This window comes from Malus domestica, chromosome 05, assembly GCF_042453785.1.
Source record: "Malus domestica chromosome 05, GDT2T_hap1".
Classification (NCBI taxonomy): domain Eukaryota; kingdom Viridiplantae; phylum Streptophyta; class Magnoliopsida; order Rosales; family Rosaceae; genus Malus; species Malus domestica.
Genome location: NC_091665.1, coordinates 27,625,367 through 27,645,953, shown reverse-complemented (window position 1 = coordinate 27,645,953; position 20,587 = coordinate 27,625,367). Strand labels below are relative to the sequence as shown.

The 20,587-nt window shown below is 37.4% G+C and overlaps 1 long non-coding RNA gene across 1 annotated transcript; it reads left to right on the top strand.

The window, feature by feature from the left end:
- Positions 1–19,422: 19,422 nt before the first annotated feature.
- LOC114825232 (uncharacterized) lies at positions 19,423–20,171 on the top strand. Its single transcript, XR_011581020.1, has 2 exons — positions 19,423–19,593; positions 19,799–20,171. It is a non-coding gene; the product is annotated as an uncharacterized lncRNA (long non-coding RNA).
- The last annotated feature ends 416 nt before the right edge of the window (positions 20,172–20,587 follow it).

Below are 20,587 nucleotides of genomic sequence, written 5' to 3'. Positions count from 1 at the left end.
ACAAAAAAAGAAGAAGAAGAAGAAAGGAATCATTAGTAACTTGGTTAATACCCTAAATGTACCTTAATTACCCACATTGCTATGTACACGTGTTGAGTAATATTTTAATAGAGATATTATCGAGGTCACCCAGGCTTCAACCGTACGGAAAGATCCTTTTCGGATCAGAACCATCCGAATCCTGCAGACCAAATAATCTTAACTGTTCACGTAAAATTGTGCGCTTAAAATCAGTCTTTCCCTTAAACTTTCTCACCCTTTCTCTTTCTCCTCAACATCATTGCCTTCTTTTCCAGCGGCGATCGACGAAGTAGAACCGTATAGAAAGAAAGAAGTAGAAGAAAATGGGAGGGGTTGAAGGTCGGGGAATTATGTATAGTGGGAATTGGTGTGGAAGGGGGAGGGGGAGGTGAGTGATGGTAATAAAGAGATCCGCAGGATCTGGATGGTTCAAATTCGGAGAGAATCTATTCTCCAGTGGTACTATTTTTATTTTTGAGATCGGTATACATAATTTTTACTTCAGTGCTTAAATAATGAACTCTAATTTCCCCTATTTTATACTACCAAAAGGTTAAAAAAGCAAGTTAAGGAAAAGAAAGTAAAAGAAGAAGAATGAAACAAGAGAGAAGCTTCTTCTTTAGTTAATTAAGGTAATTGGGGTTCAACGTTTAAAATGCTTAAAATGTCACTATTACGAATAAGTGAGAGATCTTCCTAAACAAAAAATCCCAAGATTTAAAAAAAACAGATTTTGTTAGGAATTGTTCTCCTTCTTTCGTGTTTTTTCTTTCTGTTGTCTTTTGCATGTAGATACTATTTTTAATACTTTAATTAACATCCTATATTAACTATTCATAATTTTATTTTTAACATGATAAATTTTTAATGACCCCAATTCAGAGAGACGTCAGGTGATCAAGGGAAATGGCCCCTCATCATGTGAAGTGCGCACCCTCTTAAGCTCTTTACTTTTGGTACCTGCATTGTGCGTTTTAGGGTTTTCATAGCCGTACTACTATAACCTTTGTTCTTCAAACATTTGCATGCTCGACCTTTTTAGGATACCCATTAAAGGAGAAAGATAAAACGGTAAAGATAGGGATCGAAAGTAAGGAAAAGAAAAGTATTACTACTAGTGGAACGTTGTGGTTCCTTTACTATTCCCATGTGTTTGTGTGTGGGGGGAGAGAGGCAATAATGTCCCCTTTGAGAGGTTCTGCAAATAACAAATATGCCAAATAAGCCCATTTTACGGGCATCTTGCCATGGTCATTCTATAACATTTTTTAAGGATCTAAATCATATATATCTTAGTACATCATTTATATATCATTATTTAAAAAAAAAACTAGACAAAAATCCAAAACTATTAACATATTCAATTGTAGTGAAGACAAGTACATTTTTTTAAAGAAACACTAATGTGACTACCATTTAATCTAATGGATCAAATGATTTCAAATTTAGATGATTTTTGGTAAATATGATCCTTAAGAAAAGACCTAAAAGGCGGAGGGTTAGATTGTTGAAATTGTTGGAAGGCTTAATTGCTATATTAATCACATAGAAAGACACTAAATGATTCATGCAATTAAATCCACAATTTAATGCATACTCATAATCAAAACATAATCTAATGCACATGAAATTGAATTAGAAAAAAAATTGAAAATTAGGTCGAGACAATAACTTGGTTCTTTCTCCTCAAGACAATTTAAGCCTTACTACGATGCTTATAGTTGATCAGCGCTTATCTCTCAAAGTACTACGGCCATGTCCTTACAATAGATGACTCTAAATCATAAGGCCCTAGGGAACAACAATTGTGTTAAAGTTTCTAAAAGACATTAAGTATGATATTGTTAACGCACAAAATTGGAAGGTCAACCCTGGATGGGCGTGGGCTACTTTCATCACTAGTAAGGCTAACTTAGAGGATGCATGAGAGATTTAATGTGAGGTAAAGTAGGATCAACACAAGGATATATAGTGTGAAAGGTTTACCCATAAACATGGCTACATCCATTGGAGTATATGTGTGTATATATATTTGTGTGAAGTTAAATATTACAGAAAATGGCTCAAAGCTCTTTGGTTGGCATGGAGATGCCAAAGGCCCGTAGACCTCTTCCATATCCTTCCCCCCTTCCCCATGCTTTCTTTTTCAATATATAGGCAAACCATACCTTCCTAAGAAAGGTCAAGTGTGTGGTCTCAAAGAAAATGTGATGTGGTTTTTTCGAACCCACCCAATAAATATATAGACTAACAAATATCTAGCCTTGGTCAAATAGTCTTCATTTAATGGTAGTCTACATGTAGAGCGCTCTAAAAAGGTGATCGTCTATAGAGCACTTGGGGAGGTGGTCGTCTGTAGAACACCTGGAGGTAGTCGTCTGTAGAGCACCTGGTGAGCTGGTCGTCTGTAGGGCACTTGGGGAGGTGGTTGTCTATAGAGCAACTTGGTTTTGTGGCCTCAGCAGGGCACACTAATCTGGTGGTCTTAGTAGTGCACCAACCACTAGAGAGTAAGTTATTAGGGAGCTGATCACTTGGGAAAGGTGGTGTATCATGTGTCGAAGGGTCTCCTTCATCCAACGGTGATTTAGTCCCCAGTCAAAGAGTCTTCCCTCATACTGATGAAGTGGCAAGAGTGGGACCGTGTGAAATCCCAAAACAGGATTTCATTATTCAATTTGTCGTATTTTGAATTTTCGGGAAATTATTTGTATTTATGTTAAATTTGGAGTTTTTGGTTACTTAGTTACAAAGTTTGGATTTTCGTAAATAGTTATTAAAAATCCAGAGATCTCTTAGGGTTAGTCTTAGTATTTTCAGATGAAGCTTGATAAGTGAATTTTATATTATATATTAAACCCTATTCTTAGTATATTTTGGTTAATATTTTAGAAGAATTTTGATACTTTGAATTGTATTTCTAATATAGTACTTTCAATTTCCTCTGGAGCAAAACATGGTCAAATTGATGAATTTTGGAGTAATTCCAGTTGGAGGACATTTATAAGTCACTTGGCTTGATTGTATCAAAATATCAGATTTTTCTATCAAGCGGTTATTTTCTGGCAATAAAATAAAGGAGCTATGCACAGTGCTGGATAGTGACGTTTGGGGCTTGAATTACGTTTTTGGAGCCTAAGATGACCTCGGATTGATTCGTGGCCTTCTGGAGATGTGTTCAGAAGGTCTTGATCTTCAAAACAAGCTATCATGGGCTAGATTTGGAGGATATCTGAGACTAAAACGTGGCTGTATAGTTACCCGGCAGATTCTCTTAGTTTAATTATGACTTTATTTTCTAAGCTATTTTATTATTATTTAGTTTCCTAGTTGGAATTAGAGACCTATGTCTTAGGGTTTGTGCGATAGCTTAGCAAATATCAAGGTATTAAATATCGATAATATCGGAAATATCGGTAGTCCGAAAACACAGAAATATCGGGATAATATCGATATCGATAAAAATAATATTGAAACCACGGAAATTGTAAGAAAAACTTGGAAATTTTTATTGAAACTTTGCAGGATGTTTATTTAGTCAATTATCTATTAGTTTATCACAAAAAATTGGAAGGAAATGCATTGCATGATGGATTTAACATTATCAAGTTGATTATATAGCGAGCTGGCAAACATTGTGAGTGTAGAAAATATGTAGTAATTAATGAAAGAAGTTTAAACACACCATAATAATTTATATATAATGAATTAGTACAATAATTTACACTTTATACATTGTATGGTAAGATATGAGTGACTTAGTACCACATAGAGTTCCTATGAGGTTCAAATTTTTCACTATCTTCATCATCTCTATGTGTAGAGTAAGTGTATTGTGAAGAGTAATTATCAAATGATAAATCCCCAAAATAGTTTTGTATGTGATTGTTAACATGCCACCCATGTGGATCCGAGATTGGTTGACCTTGTCCATAAGCAAAATCATTTGAAGATTGAGTCTCGGATTGTTTCCATAAGTCACTCGATTCCATCCCAACATGAATCGGATATGAAGGGTAGGGAAATGGTTGGTTATGAGTATAACCATAGTTACTACTTCCCAATCTAACAGAGTCCAAAGTTATGGATAACGAGTCATCTTCTTGACTTGACAAAATCCCCCTGCCTCTTTCTCTACGAGTATAGTCATTCCCTATGGCACCAATTCCTGGTCCTGCCCGCCTACTGCCATGGTCCTCATCCTGTGTTGCATGCGTGAAGTTTGCCTCACCAGTGAAGGGGCTTATAAATCCGGGAGGTGGTTCAACATAGTTTCCATATCCACCACCACTACCTCCAGCTCCACTATATCCTTCATCATTCTCACCTCCGGTGGTAGGTGAGTCTCCTCCTGATCTTGTACTAGAGCTATCATTAGTATCAGCAGGATGTTGTGGTTGTGTAGGATTGGAAGAAGGTGGAATTCCAGTGTTTCTTGGTCTTGGGCGCAAAAGTTCTTCCAAATAGTCAGCGCTACTAGATCCCACCTCCTCCGCTAATACTCTTTCTACATTTATCCTTTCATTACGTGCTTTTTCAGCAACTCTGGGAGCTGGGTTGCCTTCAACATCATCTAAATGAAGAGGTCTAATCCATTGATAAAGTTGGTTACCCTCTGTATCATCATCTTCAGCAACAATATCAAACACATCTAGTGGGCCACCACGGTCGACATGATCTATTTCTGCTTTCTTATCTCGAATTTGAAGCTTCATGTTGTAGTAGCAATAAACTAATTTTTCCAACCTACTATGAGCCAACCTATTTCTTTGCTTTGTGTGTATGAGTGCAAATGTGCTCCAATTTCTTTCACAAGCAGATGAGGAAGTTGTTTGTGATAATACTTTGATTGCTAACTTTCTCACAGTTGGTGCATCGGTCCCATACATGATCCACCATTTAGCTACAATGAAAAACAATGTTGATAAGCCTAATAACTCCAACAAATTCTATTATAAACTTATCGTGAAATATGTTTACACTCACTAGGAGACATTTTTGTTCGAGCAACAACTGATGTTGGTTCTCCAAAAGTTCTTCTTGCATCTTTAAACCATGTTAGCTGAATTCAATAAATCGTGTTAGTTTAATCCACAAAGTAATTATTATAATTTAAGTAATTATTATAATTTAAGTAATTGTGTACCTCATTTCCAAATTGGCCAACTGCTGGTGATGCAGGGTCTAATTTAGAGTATACATTATGTACAACATGTATAAGGGTACCCTCATCTCCAACACCAGGTCTATATTGGTATCGAGGATTCAAATAATATGCTGTTCAAAGAAACACATACTCTAATAAGAGAATTAATACTTATGCAACTAAAGAAATGAATTGCAAATTATGACATAATTTATATCTGCTGCATGCAAATCGTGGTATAATGTTTTATACCATCGGTCTTCAATTATCTTTATGACCCACCTTGCACCATATTTTCTTTCCAATCCATCCTTCACTACACGCATCAACTCATATATTGCCCCCATAGTAGGATACACTTCTGTGTCAACGATCCGTAAAACTTTGTAAAGAGGTTCAAACACTTGGCACACATGTTCTGATTGAGTCCAAAAAGCATGATCAAGCACTATACTTTCCACCATACGACCTGCATTTGAGCGGCTGAAATTGTGGTTGGCCCAATCGTCGCTAGTGAATAGTTGCTTCAACCCTGCTTTCTTCTTAAGTAGGTTGTCTAATGCAATATAGTTGGTGGCGAATCGAGTGGTAGCTGGACGAATAATTTCTCCTTTGCAAAATTCACGCATCTTTGCTAACAACCAACCGTGATTGTAAATATAATTTGTGATCGTTCTAGCTCTTTTTACCACAGTAGCAACATTCTCTCTCTTCCCCATTGCCTCAAACATGAGATCAATACAATGTACTGCACATGATGTCCAAAACATATTATGATGCTTCATTAACTTTTTTCCAGCTTTGACAAATGCAAAACCGTTGTCGATCACGACTTGGACAACATTATGCTCTCCCACCTCCATGATTACATCCCTCAATAATTTGTAAATATACTTGTAGTTCTTTATATGGTCTGAAGCATCAACAGACTTAAAAAAAATTGTCTTTCCTTTGGAGTATACCATGAAGTTTATGATAGACAATCTGATCGGACCGGTCCATCCGTCACACATGATTGTGCAACCATTAGTTTCCCACTTTGACCTCAACTTGTTAACATATTCGCCAATGTCTTTATACTCCATATCCAAATATTTGTTTCTTATCTCATAGGGAGTAGGAGGTTGTACTCCAACACCAGCCTGTTGACATCCCACTACCATATTTTTTAAATGATGTGATGATGCTTTCTCAGCAGGGACATTTTCATAGATAAAGAACTTGCTAATTAGACGCCCCATTCCCTCCTTCACATTACCTCCAGTGAAATAACTCCAGACACTCTTTTGACGTGCTTTGGATGACTTATATAAACTTGGGGCTATTGGTGGTGTTGGTTGTGATTCTCTAAGACTGCCTCATCGTCTCATTTGTGCACCACCACTTGTCCCAGAACATTGTGCTCTATTAGGAATTTTATAAAGGTGTTCTCTTTCCCATGCTGACTGTTTGGAGGCACGTAATGCTTGTTTCAAATTGCATCGTTCTTCAGGTCCCATGTCATCATCACATTCGTCCTCATCGTCATCATCATCACTGTCAACCACTTGGCCATAGACTTCTCCTCGTAACCCAGCTCGAATATTTTCCATTCCACATGTTATCTTTTCCTTCTGCTGTTTTTTTATTTTTTAATAATGTGCTGATGAATGCCTTCACTTCTGGGGGGGACATTATCGCATCGTTGCACATTTTTTGCTGGATCTAATCTACTAAGATGGTACTTAAGTCGTGTCATTCCGGCACTCTTCATTACCCGACCACAATATTTGCAAATTGTGCCATGTTTGTTTCCGTCTATTGGGTCTCCATGTTCCCAAGCTGGATCACGTTTAGTAACTCCACTGGACATCTTAAACGTCCCTATATTTATTTTTCATGAAAATTAGACAATTATTTTTTGGCCAAAAAATATAGTAGTGATGACGGTTATATAAGAGAACCTAAATAATAAAGTTATTCTACAGAAGAATTAAATACGAAGTAAAGAAATGATTTTAAAATTTGAATAATTATAAAAATAATATGGAATAATAAAATATAATATTAATGAATAATAATCCAATTTGATAAAAAAATAATCCTAATATAAAACATAGTGATGAATAATAATCTAATTTGATAATAATCCAATTTAATAATAATCAAATGTGATAATAATCCAATTTAATGAATAATAATCCAATTTGATAATAAAGAAAACCTAATATTAATGAATAATAATCCAATTTGATAATAAAACCTAATATTAATAAAATAATAAATAACATTAAACATATTAAAATTATCCTAGGGAATAATTATACAACATTACTTAATTACTTAAAAAAATTAACATGTAATTGTTAACATTACTTAATTACTTACAAAAACTAACATGCAAGTACTAATTACTTAAAAAAATTAACATACGAGTCCACAAAATTTTTTTTGTTGTTGTATAAATTACAATAATATAAATATAAGTTTGTAAACTTACTTTAAATATGGAACCCTTTGTGTTCAAGCTCTGGAATGGATCTGGAATGGCTTTGAAAGGGGTAAGGGAAGAAGAAGAAACGAAAATGCTCTGAATGGCTCTGATACTCTACCTCTTGAAAGAATATCACAGTGGCAACTTTGAAAGGGGTAAGGGAAGAAGAAGAAACGAAAATGCTTTGAATGACTCTGATACTCCACCTCTTGAAAGAATATCACATTGGCACACGGTTTTGAATGAAACCACCATCCATGGTCTGAAATTGTACAAGTTATAATTGTAAAAGTGGTCTGAAATTGTCAAAATAATTGTAAAAGTTGTCAGGAATCCTGAGTGAGTCATGTGTCCTCCTGACAAGAGGAACCTCACACACACACAACGCACGCAACCACACATGCACACAATGCACGCACACAAACATCACACACGCAGACACACAGAGACCTCTGTCTCTCTCTCTCGATCCTTGTCTATTCTCTCCATTCTCCACTCCCCCCACACATACAGAGATCTCTCGATCTTTCTTCTCCCTTCTCCCACACACATATACACAGATCTCTCGATCTCTCTTCTCCTTTCTCCCACACACACACCACGACCTTTTGCTCCTCCCTTTCATTTCTCTCTGCACCGAGACCCACATACACTTATCATTTCTCTCTGCACCGAGACCCACACACACACCACGGCCTTTTGCTCATCCCTCTCCTTTCTCTTTGCACCGAGACCCACATACACCTCTCATTTCTCTCTGCACCGAGACCCACACGCACACCATCGCACCTGTTTCGGCGAGTTCCTTCAATTTCTCCGGTTAGGTAAGCTTCGGGTTTTTCTTTTTCTGTTCTAGATCGAAGCTTAGATGTGAAATTGAAGTTCTATCTCGTGTTTTTGCAAGGTTTTTGGGATAAAATCGGCTCAGGAATAGGCACACCCATCTCCGGCGAGGCCGTGGCTGTCGACGAACTTTCCGAACACCTCCGACCGTTTCACGGCAAACGGATGTTATAAAAACGTTCCTCTCGTCTTCTATTTCATTTTCATACCTAGATCGGAGTCTAGAGGGCTATTTTACAGTCGGCCGGAGCTGTAGAAGCTTCGGCGTTCGTCTCCGACTTCACAGTTCCGAAATTTCGCAATATTATCGAAAATATCGCGATATTTTGACGAAAATCCCTTGGATACCTATTAAACTATCGGTCTGGTGAAAAACCGATAATATTGGCGATATATCGCCGATATTATCGGCATTTTGTTCCTTAGAAAATATATTGCTTTGCCGTCTACAATTTTTAGGTACGCTTATTATTATTCAACTTCAGAGACAAAGAACTTTGCTAGGGTTATTGGAGATTTTCTACTTTAAGGTGCCTTCATTCCTTTTATTTTTAATAATATTTTCTATGATTTCAATTATGAATATGCGTAACTAATTCCTCTTGCTAGAGCGAAGCCTTAAGCCTTAACATGAATATGTAATTTTTATTAAATTGCTTATGATTGATTGCATGCACACTTTGAATTATTGATCACTGTTTTAAACTATCTAATTGTCTTGATGATTGACCACCAGTAGGATGTTTAGACAAGTGATTGGATGCAATTCGGTCGGAATATCATCAGAGGATTGAGTATTGCTTCTTGTGATTGATAATTGTAATTTCATCTAAGACGAATATCACGCTCTTAGGGGTTGCATGGTTCTTCAAAAGGTTTTCATAAAACTTAATGAATCTCGCATGTTTATATTTGATTTGAATATCACAGACGGATTGCATATTAGATATACGTTCTTGCTTGAATATCACAAGGAGAATATATATTAGGAAAACCTAACCTTCAAAGTGGCATGTGTAAATCATGAGTAATTGGTAGAAATTCGTAAAATTGCTAGGTGATGATGGAACCCTAGTGCTATTATAAATTGGTATTTAAAACTCTTTTCTTTTGTCATATTAGTTTTTAATTAAAATTTGTTTTTAATATTACCCAATTTCAGAATCCCTTTTCTCAAGTTTTAATTCTCAGTAGTTGATTACAAATTGTTTTTACATAAATTATTAAAATAGTTCTTGAGGAGAACGACCTGGCATGAGCATCTATACTACAACATCTTTGTATTCTTCCAAGTATTTCATGTGATTTTGCCCCTATTTGCATAGATGGTAAAAATTCTAAAAAAATCTTAAAAATTCTAATTTTTTTTTCTTCTATAAATACCTAAACCATTCATTAAATTTAAGTTCTAATTTTTTTGATTTTTTGGGCCAGTTACCGTTGTAGTTTTTAAATATAAGTTGTTGTTAGATTTGAATTTAAGTTGTTGTAGCTTTTAAATTTAAATAATAAATTTTGTTTGGCCCTATAGTCTTTTTGCCCTCAGTTGGAGACGGTTTTTTATGACAAGGCTATGGTATCGAATTTATGGTATTTTTAAGAAATGATTAATAATTCTTCTAATGTTTCTTTCAAGTAAAGCATGCAAATGTCATCAACGCGGTTATGGTATTTTTAAATTTTAGTTGACCAAAGTGATGATGATTTAAGATAATCCCATGTTGTTTTTCAACTCAGTACAGGTATATATGCACTATCAGATGAGCAACATTTCCAGATATAATTAAGGAGGAGCTCCTCTGCATTCCTCTTGATGCAAATTAAGGCAGTCAACACGATTGTTGGTTGGCTGCGTCCCTCAAAAGTCCACAGTAAAATGAAAGAGGCAAACATTTTTTTTTTTTATAAAAAAAGTTATTATTATTAAGGAGATGAGAGAGAGTTTGAGACTCTTACAATAATTTAGTAGAAGCAAGAGTTCGAATCTGTGATGCATGATGAAACTCAACATCCTATTCACTAAGATATTAAAATATATGCAAACTTCAATAATCGATGATCTCTATGTAAACATACGAGATATGAAATAGACTCAGTGATTTCTAGAAAGTCAATTTGGTGGCCAAATTTTTAAAATTCTGTCACCAAACTCTTTTTCACTTTTTTTGGTAGCACTCCCATTAGGTACGAGAGAAACATTTAAAAACAAGAAAAAATTTCCTCAAGGTTTATTGAAAATATGACATCAATTAATAATATAGATCAAGTTTTGTTACATGGCTTGCGTTCTTGGAAACTTGACAGAAGATGTCAGAACAACTGAAGCGAAATTTCCGCCACATGTTTGATTCGGGGAGCGAGTGTACTGTTATTTTCGTTGAATTCAAGGTGGTTAGGTTTTTTCAATATAATGTTATAAAGTACTCTAATTTATGGAGAGATGATTATTACAAATCAAATCTTACATTTAACGAATGTGCAATGCAAGTGAAAACATTGTTGTCCATTTGAGAGAGAACAGAAACTCCGTAGTGTTGGAAAATAAAATCCCATCTCGAAAATACAATAAGGCCAACAATGCACATTAAAGTCTGGTTTAATACTGAAGTGATTTTGAAAAAAGTTGATATAAAAAAAAAACTTTGTGTTTGGTAAACATTCAGCTTCAACTTTTTTCACAATTTTGGGTGAAAAAAGCCAAAAAACAAGAAGCTGCAAAACCCAGCTTTGAAAAATCGGTTTTTTTTCACATCTGTTTTACATAAAAGTTTACCAAATACTATAATATTGCTTTTTTTTTCAAAAGCATTTTTACAAAAAAATTTACCAAACCCTCTACAACTATTATTTCACAGCCGCTTATTCTCATAGTATAGCAGAAACAGCTTTTTTTTAAAGCATAGCAATACCAAACCAGCTCTAACTGTGGCCAAGGACATAAACCCACAGATTATTTCCTAAGATGGTTGTTCTGGGAACATTTCCTAAACATTTAGAATTAAACAACGCTAACTGCCAATTTAAGTTCAAAGTAACTACATTGGATATAGTAGTTTATTGGATTTTTTTTTTTGGTTGAAAAGTTTATTGGAAAGAGAAATTTTATTTGAACTCATATAACATCTCTTTACAACAAACTTAAATTTTAAATGTGAATTGACTTTTTTAATCTATTGCATAATTACCATCAATTACTAGATGAAATTAGCCATAAAACTAAAATTTATCAGTAAACTCACACTCAATAATCAAACTCTACCTTCATACAATCTTTATCCTTCGTTCATTCTAACTAAAACCCTAAGACGCTCTCATAGAGGAAAAACAAGCTTTTGTTGACCAATGGGTGATGATTTTTGAAATTTTGAATCCTCCAACTAAGTTATAAATTGATTTATGCAAGCTTTTTTCTTTTGTTTTTGTAAATTTGATACAGTTGCCTGTAACATTCGAATTTTCCAAAACTTCAAATAGAAAATTACATATGCTGAAACAATTTTCAGCAAAACCATTTTTTTTTCTTCTGTTAGAACGGTAATTATTTAAAAAGTACATGCATATATATATATATATATATATATATATATATATATATATATATATCTGACGAAGAACGAAAGACCGATGATAATATGCTTCTGAAAGTGCTGGGTGTGCCTCTATAGCAGCTTAAGATATTTAAGTGCCTCACTATAACGGTTCAGCTTTATACTCTCAAAAGCAATCAGCCCTTATCAAGTTTGCCAACTGCACATGCAAAGCAGGCTTGATGATTCCGTTAACACCATCAACAACAACAACAACAACAACAACAAAGCCTTTTCCCACTAAGTGGGGTCGGCTATATGAATCCTAGAACGCCATTGCGCTTGGTTTTGTGTCATGTCCTCCGTTAGATCCAAGTACTCTAAGTCTTTTCTTAGGGTCTCTTCCAAAATTTTCCTAGGTCTTCCTCTACCCCTTCGGCCCTGAACCTCTACCCCTAGGCCTTCTTTGCACATGTCCAAACCACCGTAACCGATTTTCTCTCATCTTTCCTTCAATTTCGGCTACTCCTACTTTACCTCGGATATCCTCATTCCCAATCTTATCCTTTTTCGTGTGCCCACACATCCCACGAAGCATCCTCATCTCCGCTACACCCATTTTGTGTACGTGTTGATGCTTCACCGCCCAACATTCTGTGCCATACAACATCGCTGGCCTTATTACCGTCCTATAAAATTTTCCCTTGAGCTTCAGTGGCCTACGACGGTCACACAACACGCCAGATGCACTCTTACACTTCATCCATCCAGCTTGTATTCTATGGTTGAGATCTCCATCTAATTCTCCGTTCTCTTGCAAGATAGATCCTAGGTAGCAAAAACGATCCCTTTTTGTGATCTTCGCTAGATTGCTCCGGTCATTAATGTGGATAAGTATATAAATGGATATAGATAGGAAAGCAAACACAAGATGTACGTGGTTCACCCAGATTGGCTACGTCCACGGAATAGAGGAGTTCTCATTAATTGTGAAGGGTTTACACAAGTACATAGGTTCAAACTCTCCCTTAGTGAGTACAAGTGAATGATTTAGTACAAATGACATTAGGAAATATTGTGGGAGAATGATCTCGTAGTCACGAAACTTCTAAGTACCAGAGTGTGGTATCGTCTTGACTTGCCTTATCTGTCGCATAGGTAGATGTGGCATCTCCTCTGGAAGTACCCTTCCTCCATCCAGGGGTGGTATCTTTAACTGGTGGAGATGCACAAGGTAATGTATCAATTTCACTTGAAGCTTACTTGTAGTTTCAGGCTTGGTCAAGCGCGATACAAACCATGTAGTAGGAGTCCCCCAAGTCGTCGAGCTAGGGGATCTGCTGAAAGAGGTGACAGACAAGGTAAGCAATCAGAGCTCCAAGCAATCAGTCCCAGATCAGAACTTTGATTTAGTTCCGGCTGATTGTTCACATTCTTCCTATCTTGCAGGCAGCATGAAGGATAAAAAGAAGAAAAATGAGAAGATATGATATGAGATACTTTTGCTTTTGAATAAGTAACTTTCCACAGGCTTATTCTTGAACTGGGCTGGAGGGTTTTCTGGTTTCCTCCAGAGTATAAGGTCGACTGAAGAATTTGAAGGTCAAAACAAGTCCATCAAATCTAGATTACGTTCGACCCTGCTGATATGGGATACTTTTGCTTTTGACAGAGTAGTGGATGTATCGGCACGTGTGCTGTTACGCTTGTCTCCACATGCTTCCTTGTATCATTCTCACTTGCCCTATCTGTTCATCAGGCAGATGCGGTATCTTCCCTGGAAGCATAAGATGTTGAAGATGAGTACTCGGGAGCAATGCCAAGTAAGTAATCAGGTAAGGGGTTCCAGGCAGTCAGATCCTGACTGGAAGTTTGATTCCAAGTGCTGACTGATTGCTCTCTTTCTCTTTGTCTTGCAGGTAAGAACAAGGCCAAAGGAAAAGACAGGGAAAAAGCATGATATGGGATACTCTTGCTTTTAACCCTGATGATATGAGATATTCTTGCTCTAGTATAGCTTGTTTGCAGAGGTATTATCGGGGGAAAGAAAGCTGAATATTTCGAAAGGCTTCGTTGGGAGTGCCCTCTCAGATATGATGAAGGGTTGAGCATTTTTGCAGGTCTGACTGTCCGTTGGGGATGGAAGTCGACATATATAGGAGTCTCCCTAACAACAAGTAGTAATGCTATTCCTTTACCCTGCTTGGTCATAGCACGGGTGTGGGAGCTGCCAGCTTCACATGTTTTAACTCTGTCAGAGCACTTTGAAAAAGTGGTCTGTGGTATCTGGAAAGCTGATGTTGCGTGTGAAGATTACAGACAAGCTTTATCCAAGGAGATCCGGCTTTTGAAGTTGGGAAAGTGGTACCTCTTCGGTTTTCGAACAAGCAATCCTGTCGAAGATCTAGCTCTCGAGATTCGGAGAACGATGCCTCTTCGATTTTTGAGAAAGCAATCCTGCTGGGGGTCTGGCTCTCGAGATTCGGAGAGCGATGTCTATTCAATTTTTGAGAAAGTAATCATGTTGGGAGTCTGGCTCTCGATATTCGGAGGGCGGTGCCTCTTCGATTTTGGAGCAAGCAATCTTGTTGGGAGTTTTCTCGAATGTGAGTAAAGGTTGGGCATGTTTGCTAGTCTACCTTGCCACGAAGCACAGAGATTGACACACAGGGACTTTCCAATTATCTAGCAGTGGTACTGTTCCTTTACCCTTGTGGGTAATAATATGGTAGCTAGACCTTCAAAATTTATGTGTCTAAACTTTGTTAGTGCTGTTTCTTTGCTATTCTTTTACCCTTCTTGGTCAGAGCGATGTAGTGGGAGCTGCAAGCTTCACGTGTCTCAACTTTGTTAGAGAACTTTGGCAAAGTTATCTGTGGTACCCATGAGCTAATGTTGCGTATGGGAAGTGGGTGATTGAACAGTAAGATTCATGTGCTTTCTACTTCACCAGAAATCTTCGACATAATGCCCATAATTTCCGCAAAGCTGAGTGTGCGTGTGACAGGTGCTGACAAGGCTGGAAAAGTAGGTGCCTCTTCGATTTCTGAGATCGACCCTCGTGGTCTCTGAGCAGCCCAGCTTTTGAGAAAGCAAGCGCCTCTTCGATTTCTGAGATCGGCCTTCGTGGTCTTTGAGCAGCCCAGCTTCTAAGATCTTGATTTGTCCGACCTCTTCTATCTTCAACACTTTTGAAAATGTCTGGCCCCTCCGACCGTCGTTTTGACTTGAACCTTGTTGAAGAGGCAGCCACGCCTTCTCCAGACAACATATGGCGCTCATCCTTCGTCTCCCCTACTGGTCCTCTTACCATTGGGGATTCCGTGATGAAGAATGATATGACCGCTGCGGTGGTGGCCAGGAACCTTCTCACTCCCAAAGATAACAGACTACTTTCCAAACGGTCTGATGAGTTGGATGTTAAGGATTCTCTGGCTCTCAGTGTTCAGTGTGCAGGTTATGTGTCTAATATGACCCAACGCCTATTTGCTCGAACCCGCCAAGTTGAATCATTGGCGGCTGAAGTGATGAGTCTCAAACAGGAGATTAGAGGGCTCAAGCATGAGAATAAACAGTTGCACCGGCTCGCACATGACTATGCTACAAACATGAATATGAAGCTTGACCAGATGAAGGAATCTGATGGTCAGGTTTTACTTGATCATCAGAGATTTGTAGGTTTGTTCCAAAGGCATTTATTGCCTTCGTCTTCTGAGGCTGTACCGCGTAATGAAGCTCCAAATGATTAACCTCTAATGTCTCCTCCTTCTAGGGTTCTGTCCAGTACTGAGTCTCCGAATGATCCCCCTCCGGTGCCTTCTCTTTCTGGGGCTCTACCGACTGCTGAGACTTCTCCTAAGCAACCTTTGTGAATGCTCCCTTATGTTTGTTTATTTTGACTCATGTATATGTACATATTTGTAACTTATCGGGGATATCAATAAATAAGCTTTCCTTCATTTCAATGTATTGTGTTAAATACACCAAAGCCTTCTTCGTTAGGTTAAACGGTCGCTCTTTGGTATTTCTTGATCTCCGATCCTCACCCCTAACTCGTTTTGGCCTCCATTTGCACTAAACTTGCACTCCATATATTCTGTCGTTGATCGGCTTAGGCGAAGACCTTTAGATTCCAACACTTCTCTCCAAAGGTTAAGCTTTACATTTACCCCTTCCTGAGTTTCATCTATCAACACTATATCGTCTGCGAAAAGCATACACCAAGGAATATCATCTTGAATATGTCATGTTAACTCATCCATTACCAACGCAAAAAGGTAGGGACTTAAGGATGAGCCTTGATGTAATCCTACAGTTATGGGAAAGCTTTCGGTTTGTCCTTCATGAGTTCTTACGGCAGTCTTTGCTCCTTCATACATATCCTTTATAACTTGGATATATGCTACTCGTACTCCTTTCTTCTCTATAATCCTCCAAAGAATGTCTCTTGGGACCCTATCATACGCTTTCTCCAAATCTATAAAGACCATGTGTAAATCATTTTTCCCATCTCTATATCTTTCCATCAATCTTCGTAGGATATAGATTGCCTCCATGGTTGAGCGCCCTAGCATGAACCCGAATTGGTTGTCCGAAACCCGTGTCTCTTGCCTCAATCTATGCTCAATGACTCTCTCCCAGAGCTTCATTGTATGACTTATTAGCTTAATACCCCTATAGTTCATGCAATTTTGTACGTCGCCCTTATTCTTGTAGATAGGCACCAAAGTGCTCGTTCGCCACTCATTTGGCATCTTTTTCGTTTTCAAAATCCTATTGAAAAGGTCAGTGAGCCATGTTATACCTGTCTATCCCAAAACTTTCCACACTTCGATTGGTATATCGTCTGGGCCTACTGCTTTTCTATGCTTCATCTTCTTCAAAGCTACAACCACTTCTTCCTTCCGGATTCAACGATAAAAGAGTAGTTTCTACACTCTTCTGAGTTACTCAACTCCCCTAAAGAAGCACTCCTTTCATGTCATTCATTGAAAAGATTATGAAAATAACCTCTCCATCTGTCTTTAACCGCGTTCTCTGTAGCAAAAACCTTTCCATCCTCATCCTTGATGCACCTCACTTGGTTTAGGTCCATTGTCTTCTTTTCCCTTGCTCTAGCTAGTTTATAGATATCCAACTCTCCTTCTTTGGTATCTAGTCGCTTATACATATCGTCATAAGCCGCTAACTTAGCTTCTCTCACAACTTTCTTCGCCTATTGCTTCGCTTTTTCTATACCTTTCACCATTTTCATCGGTCCTATCCTTGTATAAGGTTTTACAACATTCCTTCTTAGCCTTCACCTTTGTTTGTACCTCCTCATTCCACTACCAAGATTCCTTTTGGTGTGGGGCAAAGCCCTTGGACTCTCCTAATACCTCTTTTGCTACTCTTCGGATACAACTAGCCATGGAATCCCACATTTGGCTAGCTTCCCCCTCTCTATCCCACACACACTGGGTGATTACTTTCTCTTTGAAAATGACTTGTTTTTCTTCTTTTAGATTCCACTATTTAGTCCTTGGGCACTTCCAAGTCTTGTTCTTTTTTCTCACTCTTTTGATATGTACATCCATCACCAACAAGCGATGTTGATTAGCCACGCTCTCTCCTGGTATAACTTTGCAATCCTTACAAGTTATATGATCCCCTTTCCTCATTAGAAGAAAATCTATTTATGTTTTTGACGACCCACTCTTGTAGATGATCACATGTTCTTCTCTCTTCTTAAAGAAGGTGTTGGCTAAGAAGAGATCATATGCCATTGCAAAATCCAAGATAGCTTCCCCATCCTCATTTCTCTCCCCAAAACCATGGCCACCATGAAAACCTCCATAGTTGCCTGTCTCCCTGCCCACGTGTCCATTTAAATCTCCTCCTATAAATATCTTCTCCGTCTGAGCAATTCCTTGCACCAAGTTTCCAAGGTCTTCCCAAAATTTCTCCTTCAAACTCGTATCCAACCTTACTTGAGGTGCGTACGCACTAATCACATTGATAAGTTCTTGTCCTATTACAATCTTGATTGCCATGATTTTATCTCCTACCCTATTGACATCTACAACATCTTGTGTCAAGGTCTTGTCCACGATGATGCCAACACCGTTTCTCGTTCTATTTGTGCCCGAATACCAAGTTTAAACCCTGAGTTTTCTAGATCCTTTGCCTTACGACCAACCCACTTAGTTTCTTGTAGGCACATAATATTTATCTTTCTCCTCACCATAACTTCCACTACTTCCATAGATTTTCTCGTTAAGGTTCCTATATTCCACGTTCCTAAACACATTTTGCTCTTTTGAACTCTACCCTTCTGTCCTAGCTTCTTCACCCTCTCCCATCTAATAGGATCAAAGTACTTCTTTTGTGTGTCCCGTGTAAAGTTGATAGAAGCATATGCTCCCAAACAACTTTGAGTGGAGTCGTTCGAAAAGAAGTTTCTATGGCCCCCTTGCTCATTTAACACTGCATCCGGGTGCCGATGGAGATACAGTGACCCTTGCTCACTTATCACTGTGCTCGGGCCACATAGCGCGCCACTTACGGGTGACACCCTAGCTTTAGCGCGATTTCGTTCTTGATTCATTTTCATAAGGATTCGATGTAATTATGGAGTGCCGGCTGTCGACTACCTGACGCCCTCCCCCTCCTCCTTTATCCGGGCTTGGGACCGGCAATGTAAGATAAACTTACATAGGCGGAGTTATTCCGTTAACACCATATTTGAATAATATATTATACATTCCTTTGGCGGAATGATCTCGTTAAACCAACATAGAAAATAATGTGTTACCTCCTGATTGTACACAAGTGGCCAGATATCATTCGCCTTTGCAAGAACAACATTCACTTAATCATTTCATCATGCACCTCTAGTTGGTATTTTACAAGTGAAGTTCCTATTTCCCTTGGCTCCTTTATTATTGGAGACACAATTTCGGAGGTTTCAACAGAACCAAACATTTTGTTACTAGTACAGGTTGAACCATCATTTTCAAAATAAAGGTGTTGAAGTTGTTGAACTCTACGAAATGGTCATGGGATCTACTGCACTGAGACAAATAATCCAAAAGGCTATTTTGATTGATAATATCACTCAGTGCATGAGAAATCCTTCCCACGTGCATTACTGCATAAGAAAATATTTCACCCACTAAATTTAAAAGTTTAATGAATTTACGTGAGTTTTTTTTTTTTTTTTTGAATGGGTGTAAATATCAATTTATATGTTGAATTAGGTTAATTTGTGAGGGTAGATTAGGTAACAAATTTGGATATAAAGAGATATTGATAGTGTAGTAAAAAATAATATGGTTGTAGAAAATAAGTTGGGTATAGAGATAAGTTATATGAGTATAGAGATAAGTTATATGAGTTCGAATAAAATTTCTCAAAACAAATGAACTTTGAGTGGCTGTTGAATAAATGAACTTTGAGTGGTTATTGAGATGCTTTCTCAAAACAAATTCTGTACTTTCTTAAATAGAGAAAACATTGGTTCCATAGTTAAATGTGTGTAAGATATATTTTCTTGAATTGGATGCGGTTGAGATGCTAAATTTTTTTGCTCAATTCTTGTACAGGTGACTGCTGTTAATCTTAGAGATTTTTTATGGGTCAATTTATTTTTATTACGTTCAATTTTGGTTTTTGTTTAGTTGCTTTGATTATTTTATTAAATATCAAATTTGGTACATTTTTTGGGTTAAAATTTTGAGGAGGTTGTTTAGTTTGTTTGTCAATGTGATTGATATGAAACATTAATTACTTGTCTTTGTGGATTTGCAGATGGATACCAATGAAGATTTCAAAAGCGTTTTCTGGAAATGTTGCACAAGGAGATTTGTGTTGGCCACTCTTTGCTATGTGTTGGCCAATCCTTACAAGTTTAGGAGTAAATTGATGAATACCTCTATTTTATATGATTGGATGAATATTTGATTGGATTGGGATGTATTGGATGTGTGTTTAATGCGTTATGTTATTGTTTTTTTTTCTTGCAGCTGCTACACCAAAACAAATTAGAGAGTTAATGAAGTTTGATGGGCTTACTAATGATGAAGTTCAAAAGCCATTTGCAGGTTTGTATATGTGATTATCCATTTGTTTTGAACCATAATTTGGTTGATGTGAATAAAATTTTACACATACAAGACAGAAATTGGAAGCCATTTTGCATGTGATTAGTGATGAATTTTTTTACACATACATGTGATTATCCTTGTGAAATATTTTTTTTAAACATATGTTTCTGTATTAAAAAATGGCACATTTTGAGCTTTCGCACTGGGCACCAAAAAACTCAGGACCAGCCCTGCTGATTGTACACAAGTGGCCAGACATCATTCGCCTTTGCAAGAACAACATTCACTTAATCATTTCATCATGCACCTCTAGCTAGTATTCTACAAGTAAAGTTCCTACTTCCCTTGGCTCCTTTATTATTGGAGACACAAATTCAGAGGTTTCAACAGAACCAAACATCTTGTTACTAGTACAGGTCGAACCATCATTTCAAAATAAAGGTGTTGAAGTTGTTGAACTCTACGAAATGGTATTGGGATCTACTACACTGGG